Source organism: Eurosta solidaginis, chromosome 5 (assembly GCF_040869045.1).
Source record: "Eurosta solidaginis isolate ZX-2024a chromosome 5, ASM4086904v1, whole genome shotgun sequence".
NCBI lineage: Eukaryota > Metazoa > Arthropoda > Insecta > Diptera > Tephritidae > Eurosta > Eurosta solidaginis.
The window spans coordinates 137,571,546-137,598,844 of record NC_090323.1 but is presented as its reverse complement, the minus strand read 5'-3'; the positions used below and the strand labels follow the sequence as shown (position 1 = coordinate 137,598,844).

The following is a 27,299-nucleotide window of genomic DNA, read 5'->3' as shown; positions in this document are numbered from 1 at the left end:
TTTGCCGCATTCTTCGTTTGGTTTTCCTTTACAAGTAATTTCGTAAATAACGTTGTTTTGTTGATGGAGATCTACAGGACACTTTGTTCTTGTAAATATCGTTGACAAAGTGCGGTTTGACTTATAGGCAAGTGTTGTGTTAGTTGTTTTTATTATGCTGTGATCAATATTTTCGATAAGCTTGGGTATGTATGTGACGCTGTAAAACTTTTTCGCTGCTTTCGTTTCTAAATTTGTTCTTATGTTAGGTTGGTTGCTGGATTTCATGATTTCTTGGTTTATTAGCTCTCGTATTAAATTATTAGGATAATTGTTGCTGCGTAAAATATTATAAATTTTTTGTATATTGGCATTATGAAAAGTTTTGTGGCTTAAGGTCAAAATTTTATGTATGAAATTTTTTGCTGTATTAATCTTATATTTGGTCGGCTGCGATGAAAGGTAGTTTATTAGGCGTCCTGAAGAGGTAGGAGATACTAGATTTCTGCCTTAAAGATAATAATTATTTTATGTTTGATAATAAGCTTTATACGCAAACGTTTGGAATGCCTATGGGCAATCCAATTTCACCTACAATAGCTGACATTGTTATGGATGACTTACTTGACAATGCTATTTTGGAACTTAAGAAACGATTTGATATAGACATAAAATTTATATGTAAATATGTAGACGATCTCTTGGCGATAATTAAACGTAACGACGCGAACATTATTCTAGATATTCTGAATAAATATCACAAAAAACTGCAATTTACAATGGAAATAGAAGCCAACTCCAAAATACCTTTTCTTGATGTCTGCATCCATAGGGAGAAACACAACCTTTTTCTTGACTGGTATTCAAAACCTACCTCTTCAGGACGCCTAATAAACTACCTTTCATCGCAGCCGACCAAATATAAGATTAATACAGCAAAAAATTTCATACATAAAATTTTGACCTTAAGCCACAAAACTTTTCATAATGCCAATATACAAAAAATTTATAATATTTTACGCAGCAACAATTATCCTAATAATTTAATACGAGAGCTAATAAACCAAGAAATCATGAAATCCAGCAACCAACCTAACATAAGAACAAATTTAGAAACGAAAGCAGCGAAAAAGTTTTACAGCGTCACATACATACCCAAGCTTATCGAAAATATTGATCACAGCATAATAAAAACAACTAACACAACACTTGCCTATAAGTCAAACCGCACTTTGTCAACGATATTTACAAGAACAAAGTGTCCTGTAGATCTCCATCAACAAAACAACGTTATTTACGAAATTACTTGTAAAGGAAAACCAAATGAAGAATGCGGCAAAATATATATTGGCACAACAAAGCGTCCCTTAGGTGTTAGACTGGGCGAACATGAAGCGGATATAAGAAAACAAAAGAACAGTACAGCGTTATCACAACACATAATATCAAGTGGACACTCAGCTGACTTTACTAATGCGAAGATTATTGACAGGGAACGGAAAGAAACAACAAGATACACTTTAGAAAGCGTGAGAATCATGGAAAGAAGAGAAAAGACGATTAACAAGAAAGAAGATACAGACAATATAGCATCTGCTTACATTACGTGTTTAGGAAAATAGTTTTTACTATTGACGAGATTACCATAGCGTTAAGTTGGTATTGATTTACTGTCCATAAATGTTCAATATTTTTATGTTTTTCAAAAGTGTTGTATGTTCAAAGACAATAGTTTTAAATAATTTCAAAAGAGGAAAACCCCTCGGCAAGGTGCAATATTGTAAGTTGGTTTTTCATGTGTTATTATCTGTTTTTAGTTGACTTTTCATACGGATTTATCAAACTCAATAGAATTGTATGTAATTTAACATTTTTGTATTTTGTTGTTTGTAACAGATTTAACAAATAAACACATACCCCTGATGATGCTAAAAAGTTATTAGCGAAACGTTGGGTTAGAAAAGTGGAATCATTTAATTTTATTTCGCACTTAAAAACAAAAACTTAGACCGGAAAAGCCTAATAATATACCTTCAGATTCAATAAGAACTGGTCGGAAATACATAATATTTAAACTCGGAAGGCCTGCCGAATAATCTGTTTATTTTTTCTGCTACGAACAACATTTACAAAGCCAACCAAAATGAAGCATTTTTACAAGCATATAAGCTATAAGCATGGAAATTTAGCATGCATATCCCTCAAACACTACAGCAAACAAATACAGAAACTATCTAAGCATAAAGAAGATCTAAAATTTCTCTTAGAATGCAAACGATACGGACTTATCGCTTATCACCTAACAAATTCAATCAGACACGTTGAAATTAACACCACTTCTGAAAAGATAAGACAACAGATTGATAAGTCAAAACAAAGTTTTCTAATGAAAATATTAAATTTAGAAATTACGCAAACCAACATTAACATCAAGCTTACAAAAGATCTATTAAATCAGGCTCAACAGCAATTAAAATATACTTTAAATGAGGTAGAATTTAACACATTTGTCAATAAGCAAAGTTTCCTCAGTCACAGGATCGCAGAAAGAAAGAGAACTATACTTACGTCGAAAATAAATAAACTTAAGAACGAAAAAATGAAGAAGCTTAACATAACAACAAACGATAACTGGTTCGTAAATAAAACAACGATTGATTTCCCTAACGAAGTTAAATGGATATTGTCACTTGGTAAAAAATTCACAGTACCAACAACAAAATCAAATTTTTCACCTATACACATCATAGCTGAAATTGAACAAATTATACAATCATTAGAAAACGAAAAGGATAAGGAAATTGCGCGTAACAAAGTGAGCAATAGAATTCTTCAATTTAAGCGTAACATTAAGCATAATGAAGCCCAAAAATTTATATTAGCGGCATTTTATAAGGCGAAAGCGTTCGTCGGTAAATACAAGAACGAAATTGTTTTAAAAGAGGCTGACAAGGGAAAGAAAACAGTAGCAATGTATAAAACTGAGTATATAGAGAAAATGAGTAAGCTAATCGAAGACAAAAGCACTTATAAAGCAACAAGAACTGACCCTACAAATACTTTACAAAAGAAAAACAACAGAATAGTGGACGAGCTTTACAAAAACAAACATATCAATTATAGAGAGAAACAACAACTCACTTGCTCTGCGGCTTTGGCACCTAGAATATATGGATTGCCAAAAATACATAAGCCTGAAATGCCTTTACGTCCTATTGTTTCTTCAGTTATGGTCCCCTGCTACAAATTGTCAAATTACGTTGGAGATATTCTACAAGCTTTAATATCGGAAAAATACAATGTTAAGAATTCGTTCAACCTAAAAGATAGATTAGCCAATATAAGGTTATGTGATGATGAAGTTCTAGTGTCCTTTGATGTCGTTTCATTGTTCACTAACATACCAACAATGTTAGCCTCGAAAATAATTCTAGGAAAATGGAACCAAATAAAAGAAAAAACCAATATTCCAAAGCCGAAATTCCAGGAGATACTAGATTTCTGCCTTAAAGATAATAATTATTTTATGTTTTATAATAAGCTTTATACGCAAACGTTTGGAATGCCTATGGGCAATCCAATTTCACCTACAATAGCTGACATTGTTATGGATGACTTACTTGGCAATGCTATTTTGGAACTTAAGAAACGATTTGATATTGACATAAAATTTATATGTAAATATGTAGACGATCTCTTGGCGATAATTAAACGTAACGACGCGAACATTATTCTAGATATTCTGAATAAATATCACAAAAAACTGCAATTTACAATGGAAATAGAAGCCAACTCCAAAATACCTTTTCTTGATGTCTGCATCCATAGGGAGAAACACAACCTTTTTCTTGACTGGTATTCAAAACCTACCTCTTCAGGACGCCTAATAAACTGCCTTTCATCGCAGCCGACCAAATATAAGATTAATACAGCAAAAAATTTCATACATAAAATTTTGACCTTAAGCCACAAAACTTTTCATAATGCCAATATACAAAAAATTTATAATATTTTACGCAGCAACAATTATCCTAATAATTTAATACGAGAGCTAATAAACCAAGAAATCATGAAATCCAGCAACCAACCTAACATAAGAACAAATTTAGAAACGAAAGCAGCGAAAAAGTTTTACAGCGTCACATACATACCCAAGCTTATCGAAAATATTGATCACAGCATAATAAAAACAACTAACACAACACTTGCCTATAAGTCAAACCGCACTTTGTCAACGATATTTACAAGAACAAAGTGTCCTGTAGATCTCCATCAACAAAACAACGTTATTTACGAAATTACTTGTAAAGGAAAACCAAACGAAGAATGCGGCAAAATATATATTGGCACAACAAAGCGTCCCTTAGGTGTTAGACTGGGCGAACATGAAGCGGATATAAGAAAACAAAAGAACAGTACAGCGTTATCACAACACATAATATCAAGTGGACACTCAGCTGACTTTACTAATGCGAAGATTATTGACAGGGAACGGAAAGAAACAACAAGATACACTTTAGAAAGCCTGAGAATCATGGAAAGAAGAGAAAAGACGATTAACAAGAAAGAAGATACAGACAATATAGCATCTGCTTACATTACGTGTTTAGGAAAATAGTTTTTAGTATTGACGAGATTACCATAGCGTTAAGTTGGTATTGATTTACTGTCCATAAATGTTCAATATTTTTATGTTTTTCAAAAGTGTTGTATGTTCAAAGACAATAGTTTTAAATAATTTCAAAAGAGGAAAACCCCTCGGGAAGGTGCAATATTGTAAGTTGGTTTTTCATGTATTATTATCTGTTTTTAGTTGATTTTTCATACGGATTTATCAAACTCAATAGAATTGTATGTAATTTAACATTTTTGTATTTTGTTGTTTGTAACAGATTTAACAAATAAACACATACCCCTGATGATGCTAAAAAGTTATTAGCGAAACGTTGGGTTAGAAAAGTGGAATCATTTAATTTTATTTCGCACTTAAAAACAAAAACTTAGACCGAAAAAGCCTAATAATATACCTTCAGATAATTATTGTTATTTTTTAATTTTTCTAAATTTGAAAAATTTGCCAGTCAAACAAACCACCGCTGTATAGCTAAATGGTTAGCGCAGCATGCCTAAAGCGTACTGATGATGAAGGCTTAGCACCCTTCGAAATGGATCTATCTGCGCAGCTATGGCAGGTTGTCTGAAAAATTTTCTACTTACTATTCCAAAAACAAAATACAATTTTCCAAATTTAGAAAAATTAAAAAATAACAATAATTATCATTAGAAAAAAATTATGGTTCTGGCCTTGAGCTCGATTCGAACCTTGAATGATTTATCAATAGGCCGATAAAAACAAAAACAATTGTTAATAAACCACGAGCACTTGGGAATGTCAAACAAAGTAATTGACAATAAACAAAAATCCAGCATTATCAGTGATTTACACCAGATGGCGCAACACTGAATAAATATAGTTGGTAAAAAGGAATAGAAGTAGCAAATTTGCCAGTCAAACAAACCACCGCTTTATAGCTAAATGGTTAGCGCAGCATGCCTAAAGCGTACTGATGATGAAGGCTTAGCACCCTTCGAAATGGATATATCTGCGCAGCTATGGCAGGTTGTCTGAAAAATTTTCTACTTACTATTCCAAAAACAAAATACAATTTTTCAAATTTAGAAAAATTAAAAAATAACAATAATTATCATTAGAAAAAAAATTATTGTTCTGGCCTTGAGCTCAATTCGAACCTTGAATGATTTATCAATAGGCCGATAAAAACAAAAACAATTGTTAAAAGGAAGTAATTAACAAATTATCTGGCTCACATATTGAACCAAACTTCTATCTGGATTTATCTGGCTCAAATCGTTGTTGTAGCATTTACATGCACAATTATTTATCTGGCTCAGGATTTTGCTACCGGATGACGGCAATTGTGAATCAAACTAAAGCTTGAAACACAATGCTTTGACGCAGCGAAATAGACGCGACGAACATCGGCTTGTCAAAAATAGAATCCCCATAATTACATGAAGGTGAACACAATGAACGCCAAGAGCGAAATTTACGCGACGTAATTTTGCGACGATAGATTTATTTCTATCGTCGCCGCCGGGCGATGACGACAAACGTCCCAAGGGGTGCTGCTGTTCAATATTTTAAGTATAAAAAAAGAAAACATGATATCCAAAAACAAATTTTTTTCTTTACATATAATTTTTAATTTAATTTCCTAACATTTTTGTTTTGTTTTGTTAATTTCTTAACATTTTAGGGGGGTTTTTTTAGCAGTCAAGTGCTAATGCAGAGAATTAAAAAAGTTTTAATTGTTTTCACCTTTATTTCTAAATAATGGCCACTCTGAATAAACAGCGTCAATTTCGATGGGCATTGGATTTTAAGTAGACGAAATGTCTGGGCGTAATTTGAGAAATGTCATCGCCCGACGCGGCGTATATCGTCGTCGCTCAGCATTGTGTTTCAAGTATTTCATAAACTAAGAGTTTCCTAGAGTTGCGGATGATAATTTTGTGATTTTTAGGACCCCCGCCACCCCTTGAAAAAAAAAAAGTTCTTTCTTTCATTCGCTGAAGAAGTCAAGTATGACGTAGATGCGCAGAACGAAGCAATTTTGAACTCGTGAATGCACAATCTTATGTGTGTGAATTGTGGTATGAGTTAAATGAAAAACAGCGGCGACACCTGCCTATCACATTTCAGGTGTGCGAAAATATCACGACATCTGGGGCCCTATTCGCTGTGAGTTTTAAAGTGTACACAAGAAATTGTGTAAACTTTGCAATTCTGGTTCTGTAAAGCAAAACTGTGAACAAAAAAACTCACTGATAAAAACTTCGTGAGTATTCTTGGCAGCCAGTGTACACTATTGTGACATTCAAAACTCATACGCACTGTTGCAGAATGACTTTATTGTTTTCATGGCGTTTGATGAGTATTTTCTCACTGACATAAGACTTTTACATTCAGCAAAACAATGTGCACAATAATTTACAGAATCGCATGAAAATTTAAAGTGTAAATTGTGTGTGCAAATGAGTTTTCAATGAGTGTACATTTTTCAGTTTTTCACAGTTAGGGAACTGACCCCCTGTTTCTCAAGTCTCTCAATGATCAAGTGCATTCCCGTGAGAATTGATCGTGACCCGGAGCTGTAAAACTCACTGGATGACGGCTGTTGTGCCAATTACCAATTTGCACAAGGATTTGCCTAGTGTGTGCACTGGTTGCGCTATTTGCGCAGAGAACTGCGCTAAAAACAAAATGATTTTGATACGATTCTCATTTCCACAAATTTCTTCGTTTTATATTTGCGCATGGATTTTGTGTCATGTATGGGCCATATAAGTGTGATATCTTCTGCATAGACGTCAAAATTTCAAGGTGATTGGATCACTTGATTTGTAACTGACTATCGCTGTCTCATTCTGTACCTCCTTCTATCACCCTCTGAAGATAGCAGGCACTATGCGCCGCCATATTGAAAACCCTGTCAAAACGCTAAAAAGTAGACATACCCTGCAAAAATTGTTGGATTTCGTGTTCCATTTTCTTCATGTCGGAGTACTCTAACAATACTCCTTTGCAATGCGTTTGCGGACCACCATCAGCCGATCATTGCTCGTTTTTTAGCGACCGTGATCACAACCCGATGACGATCGAACAGAGTTGCCATAAAAAATATTGCATACAAATAACTGATGATAAAATTTTACTATGGCAACTCTGACAAAATGCAACAGAGCACTGGTTTTATGTATACATACTATAGTATAGAGAAATATTAGTTCCTTTATTCACGCAAATGCAAAATAACATAAGAATATTCGTAGTATAAAATATAAGAGTTGTATTGCCCCTCTTCATTTACTTTCTTTTTAAATTAAATTCACTCCGATAATTTCCGACAACACAATTCCTCTTTAGTACTTTGGCATATGATCCTCCGTGGGTGCTCTATGGAGTACTACAGTCAAAGTATTTTGGAAAGTACTCTCACGTATGTACTCATGGAATACTCACAAACAAAGCGAGAGTCCTCTCCTAGGACATCGCAATGTTAATTGGAGCACATTTTTTGTATGAATACAGATTAGTTTTGGAACACTCCTATACTCCCAAAGGAGTATTCCTTACAATACCCTTAAAAAAACGCGAGTCCTCCATAAATAGTGTAAGGAATACTTCCTTAGGAGTATAGGAGTGTTCCAAAACTAATCTGTATTCATAGAAAAATTGTGCTCCAATTAACATTGCGATGTCCTAGGAGGAGTAGGTGATCCCACTCTCGCTTTGTTTGTGAGTATTCCATAGAGTACATACCAAAGTACTTTCACTGTAGTACTCCATTGAGCACCCACAGAGGATCATATGCAAGAGTACTCCTACGCGAGCTTTAAGTATCTGCAATTTTGGTGGTTGGTTTTCCATTTTTTAAATAAATGTAGGTCTGTCTTCGGGTGTAGATAGTACGTATTTGTATTTTATTTGGTAGATATATGTAAATATTATGTTATAGTATTATACTTTTGAATTAAGTGTCGTATATATCAGAGCTGTAAAACTGTGCAATCATTTGAAATTTTAAATTATTGATTTAAGAATGCTTGTTCTTCATTCATTCATTCCTTGTTAAGGAATGTGGCTTAAAAGTTAACCCATTCTTCATTCAGTAGTGGAAAAAAAGAATGCACCCCCGTACTCATTCTAAGAAAGAATGAAGTAATTGAATGAAACACAAACATTTTTCAACACAAAATAAGCATTCAAATGAATGCAGCCTTTGCTGAGTGTGCACACACTTTTCTAGTACCAATCAATTATGAAAAATGTTGTACATGCACAAAACCCGCTCAAATATCACATGGTTGCATTTAATTAAAGCCACTTCAAAATATCTACACAACAATTAATTATTGTCCGTAATGACCAGTTTTTTCGATATTTAAATGGTAATAAAGCACAAAGAATTTAACTGGAAAAGTATTCTTACTGAAATTTTCCTAAAAATTTAATAATAAAAAAAGCAAACGACAAAGATTTCAACATCCCTGTTCCGAAAATTGTCATCGTTCTAAACAAGTGTTGCCAATGTGGAATATAAAGGCTTGCATGAAAAAGTACTAATCTACATTTGAACGTCCTCAATTGTTGATTAAACAATTGAAAGTTATATATTATAAAAGCTCTTAAGTTCCTTCATATATTCTTCTTAGCGGTTTATGGTCAAATACTGTATCTATACTGGTTTGAGAGTTTGCAAATTGCAATATTTATTTATTTATTTATTTATTTATTATTACGGTCTTTAAGACCTAGTTTAGGTTAAAATAAGAAATTAAACATAACTACTCATGTCACATTTAGTGACGTACAATATAAAAACAATTTTTCTTTGAACTTACTAATATTTTCACAGTCTTTCAAATCAGAAGGTAACTCATTATACATTTTATACCCTAAATATTCAAGAGACCTTTTGGCGAACTCAGTTCTTATTCTAGGCAGTCTTATATTATTGCAATTTCTTGTTCCATAATTGTGGATTTCATGATTATAATGTATTTTACTACTCAGGTAATTCGGTAACATTCCTAACCTAAGTTGGTGTATAAATTTCAATGTGAAATAACTAACTGACTGTTTAATACTAAGCCAGTTTAATCTATTGAGCATTACAATTTTTGGCGTTCTTGGAGGACATTTTAAAATAAATCGCATTGCTTTGTTTTGCTGTATTTGAAGTTTCTTAATATATATATCATTACTTAATAGCAGAATAGTAGGACAATAAATAAAGTGTGGTTCAATAATTGAACGATATACCAATATTTTATGACTTTGACTGATATGTTTACATGTTCTATGCATGAAGCCTATTTTCTGTGCAATTTTCCTTTCCAGATAAGTTACATGCTCTCCAAAATTTAGATTATCATCAATCAAAACTCCTAAATACTTAATTTTGTCTACTCTTTGGATTTCCATGTTTTTTACCTTCAGCGTAATATTATTTAAACTATTGTTACTTATGATATTGGTGTTTTTACAAAATATCATGAACTTAGTTTTTTCGACATTTAATTTCAGTTTTCTAAGGCATAACCATTTGTATAGCGAGTCCAGGTCTTCTTGTACTTTCAGCATGGCACATTCTGTATATTTTTCACTTATGATAAGCAATGCATCATCCGCAAATAGACGTATTTTACAATATTTTAAGCATCTTTTGATATCATTGATATACAATGTAAACAATATTGGCGCCAAGACCGAGCCTTGTGGTAAACCAATGTTAACATCCACCACTGATGAAACCTCCTTTCCAATTATCGTTCTCTGTTTTCTGTCACCCAAATAACTCCGGAACCATTCCAAAGCCTTTCCTCTTATACCAATTTTAAACATAACGTCCAATAGCTCAGATCTATCGACAGTTTCAAAAGCCCGTTTTAAATCCAAGAAGACAGACACCGTAAAATTTTTGTCCGCCATGTCTTCTTTCCAATCTGCAATTACCATATTCAACGCTGTTTCACAAGAATGGCTCTTCCTGAATCCCGATTGTTCTGGGATAATCACATTGTGCTTCTCTAAGTATGCCACAAGTTGATCCTTCACCACTGTCTCCATAATTTTTTCATCTGTAGGTAACGTGTTAATTGGACGTAGTTCCTCAGGTTTCATTGTATTTTTTACTTTTTCAACAGGTATTATTGTTGAAATTTTCCAGTAACTAGGTACAATACCGCTGTTTAAGGATTCGTTAATTATGTCTTTGTAGAAATTAGCAGTATATGTCATGGCATCTTTAACGACACCCTCCGATAAAAGCTTGTCGCCGCCATATTTGTTTTTAAGTGATTTTGTGATAATAATAATATCGTCCACTACAATGTCAGTAAATTTAAATGTTTCAAATGGATTACTATGATTTGCGCTTATTTCATCCCCATTTACAATTTCTTCGATGCTATCATTAATTTCAACAATACTTTGTATAAAAAAGTTATTTAGGGCATTAGCTATATCATATTCATTTTCCAGGCATTCACCGTTAATTACAATTTTAGTGATATGTTTTTTAACATCATTAAGCTCGACGAGGTCTTTTAGACACTTCCACATACGTTTCATATCGCCATTGTTATGATTTACTCTATCTTCCATGTATTTCTTTTTTTTATAAATTATGGTTCTTTTATATATTTTCTTAATGACGTTATATTCTTCCCAAAATCCAGTATTTCGAGCAGTTTTATAAGATTCTATTTTTCTTTTATGCAGGTTTGTTAATTCTCGGTCGTACCACTTATTTCTTATCTGTATTTGGGTCCTCTTTATATAAGTCAGTGCTTGCATAGCCACAGTTACAACTTCGTTTAGGGCTTTAGTTTTAGTTTCTACTCCGGAAATTGACATAAAGCTGAAATCGCATGTTCGTAGCAAAGTTAAAAGATTTTCAGCACTATAGTACTCCCAACATGTAACAGTAGCATACCTTCTCATTTTACAAAGCTTTGTTGTTGGCACTTCGAAGTGGATTGTCTCATGGTCAGAAATGCGATGTTCACCTATATTTACTGCTTTAACTTTATCATTGTTACTGAATAGCAAATCAATTCTTGTAGACGAGTACTCTGTTATCCTTGTGTCGAAGTTTATCCTTTGTATCATTGCCATTTGTGCAAATAAACTTGTTAGCTGGTTTGAGTATGTTGACGATACATTTACATTGATATTAAAATCACCAATTATTAAATTATTATCCGCCTCCTTGAGATGTTCAGTGATGATTTCATTTAGATAAGTAATAAAGGTGGAGTCACTGCTACTTGGTGAGTGATATAGTACACCGATTTTCCATTTTAACGCGCATTTGTTTATTTTTACAATAATGCACCACACATTCATGTTGATAGCTTTATTACAAACTATGCTAAATTGTATATTTTCATTCACATACATGACAACACCGCCAGTGTGCCTACTTTGAGAGTCGCAACGAATGCATTTGTATGTCGGAATACTAAGTTCAGAATCCAAGATATGTTCTGTTGTACACGTTTCCGTACATAACACAATACTTGGTCTTCTTATTTCAATAAGACGTTCCAGCTCGATTTTATTCGCTATGATACTACTAATATTAAGATAAATGCATTCCAAGTTGTATATATTGCTATCTCGATTTAAATAATATTTTGACTTTTGCGCTGCTGTAAGGATTTTCTTTGGTTGCTAATAAACAACTTTCCTTTTCCTTGCATCTAGCTTTTGTTGGTATACGGGACAAGTTCTATCCAGAGTATCATGGTTTTCGTCAAGTCCTAGATTCAGCTCCTTGTTTGCTCGTATGCAGTTAATGCACTTGTTTACTGCATCCTTTATGCATTGTGTATGTTTATGCTCACCCAAGCATTTTGTGCATACTTCCTTTTCCTTGCAGTCAGCCGCTTTGTGATTGAAGCCTTTGCATTTAAAACAACACAATACCTGCACTGCATCATATACTCGGCAACGTTCCCAACCTACATTAAGCCTCTCTCCAGCTAGTACATTTGGAACGCTTCAACATTCATTTCTATCACAGCATTATAATAGTTTTTCGCGTTCTTTTTCACTTCATATTGCTTAACAATTTTGATGTCCGTTTCACTTAAACAAATGTTTTGTCGTTTAATTCTTTGCACCAGTTCCTCGTCGCTATATTTAAAATTTATACCAGTCACCATGACTGCTGGTTTCACTTCTTTGGGAATCTTAACCTCATAGTTATTTCCCAGATTGTTCTCAATGGCATTTTTTATTTTGTCACGCTCATGGTCATTTTCGCTTTCAACAATAACAACTCCACTTTGCCTTGCTACTATATTAGTTATTTGCAGCCCTTTAGGATCAACTTTCGAGTTTAGGTCAGTTTTGGTTATTTCTATATTTTGCTTTTTATTCGGCTTGACAATTAGGGGATGATTCTTTCTAATGTCTGGTAACACTTCTTTTTTTTGTCCATCATTTTTTGTTATCGCTGCGTATGACACTTTGGCTTCAACACTATTAACATTTTTCTTTATTTCATTGCACATTTTTTTATTCTCTTTACTTATTTCTTCAATCATTTTCTTATTGTCATCCTTGTTTGTTTTCAACTCATCACAGACCTGCTCGCTGCTTCGCTTGAAGCCTTCAGCAATTTCCCGTATTTTGTTTACTTCTACAACACTCTTTTCGCATGATTCTTGCGCTTTTTGCATTGCCTTAATTCTGTCGCTAAATGCAACTTCCACTGCTTTTAAAACTTGCTTTATTTCTCTTTCATGTTTCTTGAGAGCATTATCAAATTCATTCCTGTACTCAGATAGTTGTTTGCCATTTTTGCTCACTACCATCTGCATGTCTTTTAGAATGTCATCTACGTTATGCACATACTGCACACAATCATTACACATAAATCTAAGCATTTCACATTCGTCTAATTTATTAACACTGTATTGGTCTATGCCAGAGCATTTTGGTGCTAAATGATAATATCTCCCACATACCCCTTCGCAACGAATTTTTGACACTTCTCCACGTATTGCACTTTTGCACTTGTCGCATTTACTCTCCATTTTTTATACAGAATGAATATATGTATATATATGTATCAAACTTTGTAAGTGTATGCGTTTTGCTTTCTTTATTTAGAGTCACTTTCTCGCAAATATATTAAATTTAAAAAATCAAACTTTATTTGGTATAATATTCTTGAAACCAACTTCTGCTTCCGCTTTTTGAGTCTCTGTCTCACACATTATTTATTCTTAAAAAGTATTTGAATATAGTTTTACCATTTTAAAATGTAAAATTCAAGGAGCAGAAATAAACACAACCGTACCGTTTTACCGTTTATCAATAGCAATTACTATTTTTCTCTATTTTCTAAGAAAAATGTTCTTCTAAACACATTAGTTTGTAATTACAGTCATTTAAAGTAGGCTCTATAGGTAGTTGTAGCTTTTTTGATAGCAAAGAAAATTAACTTTGAATACAAATCTGCTCAAGTAATGCAAGGAGCAGAGAGACTAATGGTCCTTCTCAATCACTCGGGTCCTATATTTATATTCCGTCAAACACTGTGAAAACATCAGCTGTAAAAAACTGTAGTCCGATGGAACCAGTCAATCTCTTTGTGGGGAGGGAAATTAATAACCTCCCAATGAAACATTTTTTTTTTTTGTGGGAAGGTGACTCAGGTGAATAGAAAAAGCCTGAATCGCTGTATGCAATGGAATTATACATATATTTATCGAAATTCTCGGAATTAGGAAGCTCCAACGAAATCGCCGATAGTCCTATGTACTTTGATATATTTAAATTCAAATGACTTAAACTCAAGTATCTGTTTTTGTTATATTATCGACAAAAGATAACCACAATTTACTCTTTCTGGTCAATGCACAATGTATTCATTTACAAAATCCATTTTACTACAATAGCAAAATAAGCAGGTCATATAGAACCATTTTGACATATAGCAAGAAAGCAATAGATTGTCTTTGCGAAGTTTAAGAGACACTGAAAGGAAAGACACATTTACTGGCATATTGCGATGATTTAAGGCAACTGCAGTTTCACCGTGTGATTTGCGGTTCGAATCTCGGTGAAACCTTTGATAACATTGGAAATTGACTGATGATGATTATGTGGAGGTTTTTGAAATGTTAAAATCGCAGTATGCCAGTAAATGATTCTTTCTTTTCAAAAATAATGATTGAATATTCAATTATTATAAGCCGGTGTTAATCTCATGAATTTTTAAATATTAAACTACTTGAATAATTAGAAGGGGTGTTATGAATCCACAATCGATAAGTTTTCTTCATTTAAATACCGAACACTGGCAAGAGTATTTCGTTTCCTTCTGTTCTCAAATATTCATGTCAACTCACCACACTTTGCGCTTCTCCTTCGTACGAGCTCAATTGCTTATTGTAAAAGTAGTTGAATGCCATTGGTGTCGCAACAAGTTAAGAAGGAGGACGTGAACTGCAGTGAGTATTTCAGAAAATGTGCCTAATATTCAATGCCGTATTAATTTATGTATTTCTTTAGAAATAAACTTATGGGAAATCATTAACTAAACAAATTTAAACGTTTCCCGTTGATTTCAATAGTCCACCTTCTAGCTGCGACGCCACATTTTTATTTCGCAGCGCATTCACTGTCAAAGAATTTGTATTGGAATGCAGCTGCAGTCAGCAGCCATTTTGTTAAACACAGTCACAGCCAGCGACAAATGTTAAAGCAAACGTGAAGTAGCCAGCAGATTTGCATAGCAAACGCATTCGAAGCCAGCGAAGATAATTTGTGAGCTAAACGCAGTCGCAGCCTGCGACAAAACTTTATTAACACCACCGCATCGAGTGTTGTGTTAAAATTTGCCGCCACCAATATTGTACATTTCGTTAACGCCAACGCAGCCAGCGTATGGTCAAGCATTTGTCGACGCCGTAACATAGAACATCAAATTCTCGTATACACATGAAATTACGCTTTTTTGGGAACTCCGCAGTCAGCTTTCAAAGCAGATGTCATTATTACATTAGCATAAAGGTAAGGTCACATTAGGCTGGACTACGCAGCACTTCACTGCACTGCAAAATATTCATTGCATGTATTCTTATGAGGCAATTCACACATAGCGTCAGCAGCACTGCGCGACCCGGCACAGCGCGGCAAATTTGATCAACTAGGCAAAAAAGCCGAGTTGGGAAGTGTCGCGCAGAGCTGCTGCCGCTAGGTGTGAATTGCCTCATAAGAATACATGCAAAGAATTTGGCACCATCTTTTTTCAATCTGGGCAAAAGAGTGTGGAACTCTCCTTCCTCATATCTTGAAGATGAGATGTCTTAGACCCATAGCCACGACCTTTTTCTTTTCCTTTCCTCTTCTTCGCACAAAAATGAAATAATTAAAGCTTCAAAAACTGTGTCGTCCATTTTGCAAACAAAAATAAACAGAAACTTTTGCCGCAATGTGTCGCTCGATTGCCGCTTAATGTGAATTGCCAAAATATGTCGCTCTGTGAGGCGCCGCTGCTGCTACGTGTCGCGCAGCGTAATGTGCGCGTACCTTAAGAAGTAACACATTTCTCGTTGGACAAGAGGCCAACCTTTGACTACAAATGTTACTTAGTATTTTATTAGTTGTTTTTTTTTTTACGATCGTTTTCTTAAGTTTTAACGAAATAGTCTTGCCAGTGAAATAATGGAGTAAGGTATGCATCGAACTCCTCCGAGAAGAAGCGCCCGCCTAGCTAACGAAAATATAACACCAATAACATCTGTATCCTCGAGTATGGCTAACAACAGTCAAACAAAGAATTTGCTTAAGAGTGCCTCTTCAACTCCTAGTACATCCGGAGCTACCAAGACAGCCCATCCGATAACCGCCACGTTGGATAACACCACCACTACCACGGTAACCACTACAGCAGTAACCACCGAAGCAAACCGCACCAACAGCAACATCGCCGTCACTACAGATCAACAGCCAGTGTTCTCATTCCAATCACCACACATACCGCCGGGTTAGGAAATATGGAAAATCAACAGGTGAGTTTTCTATTAGAAAAATTAAATTCTTTGGAAACCCAACTGTGGGATACTCAAGCCCAACTAAGGGAATATAATAACCAGCGCGCAACATATGAAGAAAGTCTGCGCCTTAGCGGCTACTCTGCTATGCCGACGTCGAACGCCACTGCTGGCAGAGCTCAGAGGAGCGACGTCGCAGTCTTCTTAGCAGCGCAAAACGGTACACCTAGCAATATCGCTGTTCCAGAATTTTCTGTCGGTAACATGCAAAATAGCGTAAGTCCATATTTCTCACACGGGAATGTCTTTACCAATACTCACAGCTTTCCCCCTATAAGTGCACGCGCACCTACTTCGCAATATGCAAATAGTTTTGTAGCTACGTCGTCTGGTCAGACCATAACGACATCAGGGTGCCCAAATTCACTTGTAAATGGACTTCCGCCAATGCAACTGCCGAACATGTCGAATAGTTATTCAGCGCCACGAAAAGTTCAAGACCTGCCAGAATTTAGTGGCTGCCCCGAGGACTGGCCAATTTTTTCAAACGTTTTTTACGAATCCACTGCCGTTTATGGTTACACAAATCTGGAAAATAACCAACGTTTGTTAAAAAGCCTGAAAGGTGAAGCAAGAGAGGTAGTTAAATCTTTGCTCATACACCCGGACAATGTCGGCGCCGTGATGGATCAACTAAAGATTCGGTGTGGGCGGCCGGAATTGTTAATTCGTAGTCAACTTCGTCAGTTTAGAGAAATCCCTCCAATCTCCGAAGCAGCCATCGATAAGTTAATACCTTTTGCGTCGAAAACAAAAAAAAACTCGCTATATTCTTGCAGTCACTTAATGGATATCAGCACCTTGCAAATCCTTCTCTACTAGACGAATTAATCGGCAAGCTTCCAATGAGCAAAAAGAGGGATTGGGCAAAATATGCTTCTACAATAAAGCCTTTCGCAACCATAGCCGATTTTAGCAACTGGCTAACCGAAGTCGCCAATTTAGTTTGTACGTTGCAAGAATGTGAGGGCCGTCGTAGTAGAGTGGTCTTGCATGCTGTTGAAAACAATAACAAAGAAAACGTCAAAGTAGAAAAGGATAGGCTCAAAGGTACTGCCACTTGTGCTATCTGCCGGGGCCAGCATAAGGTTATACGTGTAAGAAGTTTTTAGAAAGCAATGTAGCAAATAGATGGGCAGAGATTAAACGTCATGATCTATGCTTTTCTTGTTTGAAGAACGGTCATTCAGCTCGCGAATGTCGTAATCGCGTAATGTGCTCTGCAAATGGATGCCAAAGATGGCACAACAAATTACTGCATGAATTCGGTCAGAACTCTACGTCCACGGAACCAGGTAAGCGCGTTGAATGTGAGTCTAACCCCATTCAACCCGTATTAAATTGTACGCTGACACTAAGTAAGCCTGATACGGTATTGTTCCGTGTAGTTCCGGTAACTTTATATAGCCAAGATTAACATTATAATACTTACGCGATGCTTGACGAAGGTTCGTCTATTACTATGGTAGACAAGGGGATAGTCGATGAATTAGGTATAGGCGGAAAGCAATGCGAACTTAATGTACAATGGTTTGGTGGAAGAACCACGCAAGAGATGGCCAGTCTGGTCGAGTTAAAAATTAGCGGTAAGGGTATGAGTAAGAGGCACAAATTACGCCACATGTGTGCCGTTTCGAATCTCAACTTGCCAACTCAAAGCCTTAGGGCTTGCGACGTCGCAAAAATTAAAGAAATTTTTCACATCGAGCCCCAGTCTTATACCAATGCAACGCCTAACATATTAATAGGGTTAGACAATTGCCATTTAGGACTACCTTTTTGAACCATAGAACTTAGTCACAGCGGCCCTTTTTCAGCAAACACGAAATTAGGATAGGTCGTATTTGGGCAAACCAGCCAAAGTAATCTGCCAAGAGCAAAGTGTATGCACATAGGCCAAGTTCACGATGATAATCTACACGAAATGATGCAACGATATTTCGATATTGAAAACTTCGGAGTCAGAGCGGCACCGCTCGTGAAAGGTGAGGAAGACACATGAGCTGAGCATATTTTGAAGACCACAGTTACGCGAGTAGGAGGTAGATACCAAGCGAGCCTGCTGTGGAAGAGCGACTGTGTTCAGTTGCCGGATAGCTATGTAATGGCTAAAATAAAGTTGTGTGGGATCGAGCGAAGAATGAAAAAAGACGCAAATTTTGCCGACGCTTACGTTCGGAAGCTGACACCCGCCGAGATCAACTTGTCTCACCCGAAGGTATGGTACCTCCCTCACTTCGCAGTCGTAAACCTCAACAAGCCAGGAAAGTTACGTCTAGTGTTCGATGCAGCTGCAGCCGTTGAGGGAGTGTCGCTGAATTCTTATTTGCTAAAAGGGCCACAAGATTACCAGCTGATGGCGAATGTTGTACTTAGTTTTCGAATGGGCGCCGTCGCAGTCTGTGGTGACATTAAAGAAATGTTCCACCTAGTTTTAGTGCAGCCAGAAGATAGACACGCGCAGAGATTTCTGTGGAGGATCGATAACAGATATGATCCCGACGTTTATGAGATGCAGGTCATGACCTTTGGTGCCGCCTGCTCGCCTTGTATAGCAGAGTACGTAAAAATCTTAAATACATTATGACATAAACAAACTTTCCCTCGCACCATAGAAGCTATAATTAAGCACCATTATGTTGACGATTTTGTTGACAGTTTCCAGTCAGTTGAGGAAGCGATTCGTGTTGCTAAGCAGGTGCGCGACATCCATAGAGTAGGGGGGGTTTCAAATGCGTGGTTTTATTTCAAATTCGTCTGATGTGGCTAACTCACTCCGGGAAAAGGGTGATAGCGCTGAAGAGAACATCCACTTTGGCGGATCAAATATAGTAGCGACGAAAGTCTTAGGTATGTTCTGGCAGCCGCAAGATGATGTTTTCAGGTATGAACTCAGGTTTCCGCGTGTGAAAAAAGATGTAATCGAGGGAAGTCGATCGCCGACAAAGAGAGAGCTGCTCAGTTACGTCATGTCAATTTTTGATCCTTTAGGATTCTTGTGCCACCTCACGGTTGGGGCGAAGCTACTACTACGCGAAGTCTGGCGCCGAAAAATTGAGTGGGATACGTCGATTCCTGCTGATATGAACACATGGTGGGAAAGCTGGAAAGGAAATGTAAATAAAGCCACTCAGGTACAAGTTAGGCGTCATTACTTTCCTGAATATGTCTTTGTAGATGCCAGTGAGGAGGCATATGCCGCTGTGTGTTACTGGCGATTCACAACAAGCGAAGGAATACGAACGGCCTTAATATGTGCCAAAACGAAGTGCGCGCCCATGAAAACTACATCCATACCAAGGCTTGAGTTACAAGCAGCAGTGCTTGGGACGCGTATGGCGCAGATGGTAATTCAGGAACATAAAGTTTTAGTTCACTCGAGCATTTTTTGGAGCGATTCTTCAACGGTGATCAGCTGGATGAAGTCTTCACAACGTCGATATAAGCCATTCGTAGCGCATCGAGTGGCAGAAATTCTTGCCACGACGGAGTCCCAAGATTGGCGATGGATCTCAACTCTGGACAATGTTGCGGACGACGCTACACGCCGTGCTCAAGGCATCGATTTAGCCACCACATCGCGATGGTTTGCAGGACCTACGTTTTTAAAACAAACAGAACGTCTTTGGCCGAAAGAGGTTGGTGATCGCACCGATCCTGTTGCAACGTCCGAAGTCGTTGGGGCCGCCTCCCTGCTCGTAGCTACCAACTAGGCCCTCATCGACTTCAGTCGTTTTTCGTCGTATATGCGTTTAAAAAGAACAACTGAGTGGGTTCTAAGATTTATCAAGCATGTGCGCCATCAATCGGATCCAAAGGAACAATTCGGTTTAACCAGCTCGGAGTTAAATTTAGCTGAGAAGCTACTATGTCGCCAGGCTCAAGCTGCCTTTTACTCCCCAGAGATACGCCACCTAAAGGAAAAGCAGATGGCTCCTACTGATAGTACGATTCGAAGCCTATAGCCGGTTTTGGATAGCGATGGGGTTATGCGTGTAGGTGGGAGAATCGAAGCTGCAAGTTGTTTATCCTTCGAGGCGGTTCATCAAATTATCCTGCCTGCGAAGCATGCAATCACCACGCTTGTTATCCGCGATTATCACCAGCGTATGAAACATCAAAATATTGAAGCTACGATCGGAGAAATAAGGCAAAACTTCTGGATCATCCAGCTAAGGCGAGAATTGCGAAAGGTGATAGCGAGTTGCCAGGTATGTAAGTTGGAGCGTGCTAAACCGTTTACGCCAATAATAGGTCAGCTTCCCGTGGATGGATTGACGCCGTTTGTCCGTCCATTTACTTACACTGGATTTGACTATTTTGGGCCGCTAAACAGTTACCATTGGGCGGCGGACAGAAAAGCGGTGGATAGCACTTTTCACCTGCTCAACCATTCGCGCCGTACATCTAGAAGTGGCGCATGACTTGACGACGGATTCGTGCATTTTGGCTATTCGAAATTTCATCAATCGTCGAGGAGTACCTGCAAGAATTCGAAGCAATAACGGAAAGAACTTTGTGGGTGTCGACCAGATAGCTCGGCATTTCGACGAGGTTTTCGACTGTGAGAAGGTGTAGAGTGAATTATCAAGCAGAGGGGTTGAGTGGATTTTTAACTGCTCAAGTAACCCGTCCGAAGGAGGTATTTGGGAACTGATGGTCAGATGCGTTAAGCGAGCGTTGTATCATATGTTTAAAGAAATGTCGCCTCGGGAGCATACCTTACAAAGCGCCATTATAGAGACAGAAAATATTATTAACTCCCGTCCGTTAATGCACGTAGCAACATCAGCTGACCAGGATGAGCCGCTTACGCCTAACCACTTCCTGTTGGGTACAGCTGATACCGCGAACACTCCGCGGCTAACTGAGCCGGAAGAAAAAACATGGACATTAAGAAAACAGTGGCAGATAGCACGGCAATTACGGCAGCGGTTTTGGAAACGATGGGTACTTGAGTATTTACCCACATCAACCAGGCGCGTCAAATGGTGTGCTCGAACAAAACCGTTGAAGGAGGGCGACCTCGTCTTCATTTGCGATGCTGGTATGCCGCGACGTCAGTGGAGCCGTGGAGTAGTGGAACGAGTGTATAAAGGCGTCGATGGTGAAATAAGGCGAGCTGACATCAGAGCGAAAGCAGGCCTTCTTCGTCGTCCGACATCCAAACTAGCCGTGCTTGACGTCGACAATGGTGAATCATGGTGATTCACGGGGTGGGGGATGTTATGAATCCACAATCGATAAGTTTTCTTCATTTAAATACCGAACACTGGCAAGAGTATTTCGTTTCCTTCTGTTATTTCGTTTACTGTCATTACAATTTTTGTTCTCAATGTTCTCAAATATTCATGTCAACTCACCACACTTTGCGTTTCTCCTTCGTACGAGCTCAATTGCTTATTTTAAAAGTAGTTGAATGCCATTAGTAACAAGTTAAGAAGGAGGACGTGTACTGCGGTGAGTATTTCAGAAAATGTGCCTAATATTCAATGTTGTATTAATTTATGTATTTCTTTAAAAATAAACGTATGGGAAATCATTAACTAAACAAATTTAAACGTTTCCCGTTGGTTTCAATAGTCCACCTTCTAGCTGCGACGCCACAAGGGGCTATTATTTCTATTGATAAATTTTACGCCTTTTTTGCACCCAACTCCTAAATTGATTTAATATATCTGATGGCAATGAAAGTATACCAAAAAATAACCTTGGGGAAAAAGTATTTAGTAATGAATGGAAAAAAAATGTGCATTCATTTCAAGTTTACATTAATTAAAGATTGGGAATGGTTCCTACATTCCCACTCTATATTTAATTATATTTTACCATTCAATAACACACACACTTTAGCTTTGAGTTAAAGTATTTTGAGCCATTCAGGAATGGAGATTTATAATATTGTAACGAATTTACTGCAATTCCCCTTATTTGTAATATTCTGCCAAAGTTCGTATCGCTAAACTGTTGAATAAATAACTCCAATATTGAATAATGGAAAAATGGCTTTTATTAAAGTACTTCACAATAACACTTATACTTTGCAACTAGCTTGCTTAACAACCAAACTGACTGATAGCTTAAATGAAACTGATTCTCGCCTCTACTGTTGTCGCCTTCTTATACTGTCTGATTTCCTCGTTCCATATTTCTAAGGCTTTTCTTATTCCAGAACTTACTAGTTAGTTATAAATTTCTCAGCTACAACTACAGATGTATAATTTTTATAGCTTCTCTCATACCCCATGCGCTTGTATGTGTGAGCGACACATCCACAATTATAACTGCATACCTTTAGGAGCATCTCAGATAAGATATCTGCATGTGTTTGTGCATTTCTTCTCCGCTGCGTGTACGTACATAGGTGTAGACAAAATGATTTAATTATTGATGTGCATTCACGTCACTGCTTAGCATCGGCTAACATTCGTAACACTGCCTTGCACCTAAGTCTGATCGTCCCGATCAGACAAATCTCTAGATCTAAACGTTGCCAGCCTTTCCAAATGGACCACTTTCATTTTGGTTCGGGGTTTACCGATGGTTTGTATGCGGTACACTACATCGTTGATCCGTTTTACAACTTTGATTAGGCCTTCCCAATTACACTGCAATTTTTGGGGCAAACCTTTTTTACGTTGTGGGTTGTATAACAGCACCAAATCTCGTCATCTATACCAAACTTAAAATCAGCTGGCAGTCTAAGGTAATTGCCAAGAATTACTTTTGCAGGGGTTTGACCCGTTGTCTCATGCACTGCTGATCAGTAAGCCATCAAGAATAATGGTATTCGGGTATCCCACTCTTTATGGTAATTGTTTACTACTTTCCTTAAGTGCTCCTTCAATGTTCTATTGAATCGTTCTACCATACCATCGGATTGAGGATGCAATCCAGTTGTCCGTGTTTTTCGAATGCCCAGTGATTTACACATTTCCTGGAACACAGCTGATTTGAAATTCCTGCCTTGGTCAGAATGTAAATCCATTGTACCATACCTTGCAACCCAATTTTTTATAAACACTTCTGCTACTGTTTCCGCTTCTTGATTTGGGATTGGGTTTACCTCTGGCCATTTGCTGAAATAATCCATAACTACCAGTACATATTTATTTCCGCCGTTGCTAGTAGGAAATGGACCGGCGACATCCACAGCGATCCTTTCAAATGGCGCACCTGAAATATATTGCTTCATCTGGCCATGACTTCGGGTTTTGGGCCCTTTCGCTCTGCTGCAAACCTCGCAGTTCGCAATCCACTCAGTGACCGACTGACGGCAACCAACCCAATAGAATCTCTGCTTAATCTTCTCGAGCGTCTTCGTGATTCCAAGGTGACATCCGCTTGGACCATTATGCAGCTCGCTGAGCACGTCAGGAATCCTCTTTCTGGGAAAAACTATCAGTTTCTTTTTTCTTTGACCATCCTCACTCTCCCATACTCGATGCAAGCAACCGGATATCAATTCTAAACTATTCCACTGTGCCCAATACACAATGGGACTCTCTGCTAACATCTCTTCTCTGTTTGGTCTTTCGTTTCATTAGAGCCCTTGCATAACATGTGACAGATCTGTATATTCTAGCTGACACTTTCTTAGTTGTTCCTTGTCCCATTCATCCGTACACGTTATAGTCATTAGCCGGACATGTATAATGTCTTCTTTAGCCTCGGCCTTTGAACAGTGCTTGCATTCCAAACTACATGGTCTTCGTGACAATTCATCGGCATTTCCATGGGTACTACCTTTTCGATGTTCAATGGAAAAGTCATAGCTTTGTAGTCGCTCGATCCACCGTGCCCATTGTCCTTCCAGGTTACGGAACTGCAGAAGCTATTTTAAGGCTGCGTGATCTGTCCTGACACGGAATCGCTGGCCGTAGAGGTATTTGTGAAAATGTTTAATGCACTCTACCAATGCCAACAGCTCTCCCGCGTAACGCAGTAGTTCCTCTCTGGTTTTCCAATCGAACGGCGGTAATAAGCAACTACCTTCTCCTGTCCATCGACCAGTTGTGATAGAACGCCTCCTATAGCATATCCACTCGCATCTGTAAATAGAATAAATGTTGCTCCTGGAATCGGATATGCCAACATTGGGGCAGTACACAAACGCTCTTTCAATGTCTGGAAAGCCACTTCTTGCTGCTTCTTCCATTCAAAAGCTTTATTTTTTCTTGTAAGCTCATGTAGGCTATGGGCTACACTGGAAAAATTTGCTACAACCCGGCGGTAATATGTGCACAGCCCAAGGAAACTTTTCAATTTATGTAGGTTCTGTGGTCTTGGCCAATCCTTTACAGCCTATCTTTTCGTTTGCAGTGCAGATGCCCTCTGTCGCTACCTTGTGACCCAAATAATTTACTTCCTTTTTAAACAGCGCACACTTTTTGGGACTTAACTTCAGACCACCGCCAGCTATTCTCTGGAAAACTTCCTCCAAGTTCTTAAGATGTTCATCAAAATTCTTGCCCAATACGATAATGTCGTCCAGGTACACCAAGCATGTTTTCTAATGTAGACCGTTCAGTACCTGGTCCATGAGTCTCTCAAAAGTAGCTGGTGCATTACAAAGTCCAAAAAGCATCACTGTAAATTGCCAAAAACCATCACCGACACTGAAGGCTGTTTTCTCTATATCTTCCTCCTTCACCTCAACTTGCCAGTAGCCGCTTTTCCAGTCCAGTGTGGAAAACCATTTCGTACCAGATAGCGAGTCCATACTATCGTCAATTCTTGGTAATGGGTAGCTATCCTTTTTCGTAAGGTCATTCAACTTCCGGAAGTCCACGCAAAACCTTATTTTTCCATCCTTCTTCTTTACAAGTACTACCGGTGAGCTCCATGGACTAGCTGATGGTTCGATGACGCCGCTGTCGCTCATTTCTTGTACGATTTGACTCACAACTTCCCGTTTCGCCAGTGGAACACTACGAGGAGTTTGACGTATCGGCCTTGCGTCTCTAGTGTCAATTTGATGTTTCACAACATTGGTGCGGCCTGGTTTGGAACCATCCTGGTCAAATATGTTCGCGTACTTTAGGAGCAGTTGTTTTGCCTTACTCTGACAGGCTTCCTCTAGCCCCTGCGTTCATGCCGTGATGTCATTTGAAAGATCAGTGGTACTAGATGAAACGTGTTCTTGGAGCTGTTCACAGTTAATAACTACTTCAGCCTCTTGGCATCTTCCCAAAATAGCTCCTTTGGTCAAATTGAATGATGACTTGAACTCATTGAGTAATCTTACCGGAATACGTCCATCTTGTTTTGTCATAACCAGGGTTTTTTCTACAAGTATGTTCAGTGCTGATTTGTTTTCTGCTTCGACAACCCACAATTTGTTTGTCCCGCAATCTCCATCAACCTTTGCCCAGATTACTGCCTCGAATTTTGGTGGTATTTGCCGACTCTCTTCCACCAGCACTCGTTTACTGCTGTAGCCTCTCTCGTAGCCGAAATTAAGCGGCACATCCATGTTCTTATATCGCATCGTCTTGCTTTGCATATCGATCTTGATGAGTTGGTTGATTAAGATGTCCACTCCAATTATGATTTCACAAGAGTTGTATGATTGGCGTCCATGTGGTGATTTTGGAAGATTGAATATTGTAACTGTTCCCGATCGTTATCCGTTACCTCACATTCAAGATTTTAATATGAACCTTCATAATAAAAATATATTTTCAAAATTAGATTTAGTTAGGGCATATCACCAAATTCCTATGGCTGAAGAAGATATTTATAAAACTGATATTACAACTCCTTTCGGTATGTTTGAATTCATGAGAATGCCTTTCGGACTTAGAAATTCTGCACAAAACTTTCAAAGATTCATAAATGAGGTAGTAGGTGACTAAGATTTTGAATATGCTTACATCGACGACTTACTTATTGCAAGTAAAGACGAAGAACAACATTTAAAAGATTTACGTATCCTTTTTCAACGCCTTACAGAGTACGGTTTAAACATTAAACCAAGTAAATGTACTTTTGGTGTAACAAATATAGATTTTTTAGGACATAACATTTCTGGAACAGGTATTCGACCCTCCGATGAAAAGGTATCAGCTATTCGCAATTTCAAACGTCCAAAATCAGTTAAGCAGGCACAGAAACTTATTGGTATGGTAAATTATTATCATAGATACATTTATGATCTAATTAACAAAGTAAGTAAGAAACGTGTCAAAACTTTGGTATGGGACGAGAATTCGAATGAAGCTTTTGAATGCATTAAAGATAAATTTGCATCTACGATATTGTTAAATCATTTTAACAAAAATGCTAAATTATCTTTAACAGTAGATGCACAGTAGATGCGAGTCCATACTGTCGTCAATTCTTGGCAATAGGTAGATATCCTTTTTCGTAACGTCATTCAACTTCCGGAAGTCTACGCAATACCTTATTTTTCCATCATTCTTCTTTACAAGTACTACCGGTGAGCTCCATGGACTAGCTGATGGTTCGATGACGCCGCTGTCGCTCATTTCTTGTACGATTTGACTCACAACTTCCCGTTTCGCCAGTGGAACACTACGAGGAGCTTGACGTATCGACCTCGCGTCTCCAGTGTCAATTTGATGTTTCACAACATTGGTACGGCCTGGTTTGGAACCATGCTGGTAAAATATGTTCGCGTACTTCAGGAGCAGTTGTTT

At 37.6% G+C, this 27,299-nt stretch overlaps 1 protein-coding gene across 2 annotated transcripts in view; it reads left to right on the top strand.

The window, feature by feature from the left end:
* Positions 1-14,920: 14,920 nt before the first annotated feature.
* LOC137252172 (uncharacterized) overlaps positions 14,921-27,299 on the top strand; it is a 32,235-nt gene continuing 19,856 nt past the window's right edge. For both annotated transcript variants that reach the window (XR_010953461.1, XR_010953462.1), the window contains exons 1-2: positions 14,921-15,033; positions 15,095-15,595. The gene's annotated coding sequence lies outside the window, so the exon portion shown is untranslated. The remainder of the gene's footprint in view (positions 15,034-15,094; positions 15,596-27,299) is intronic.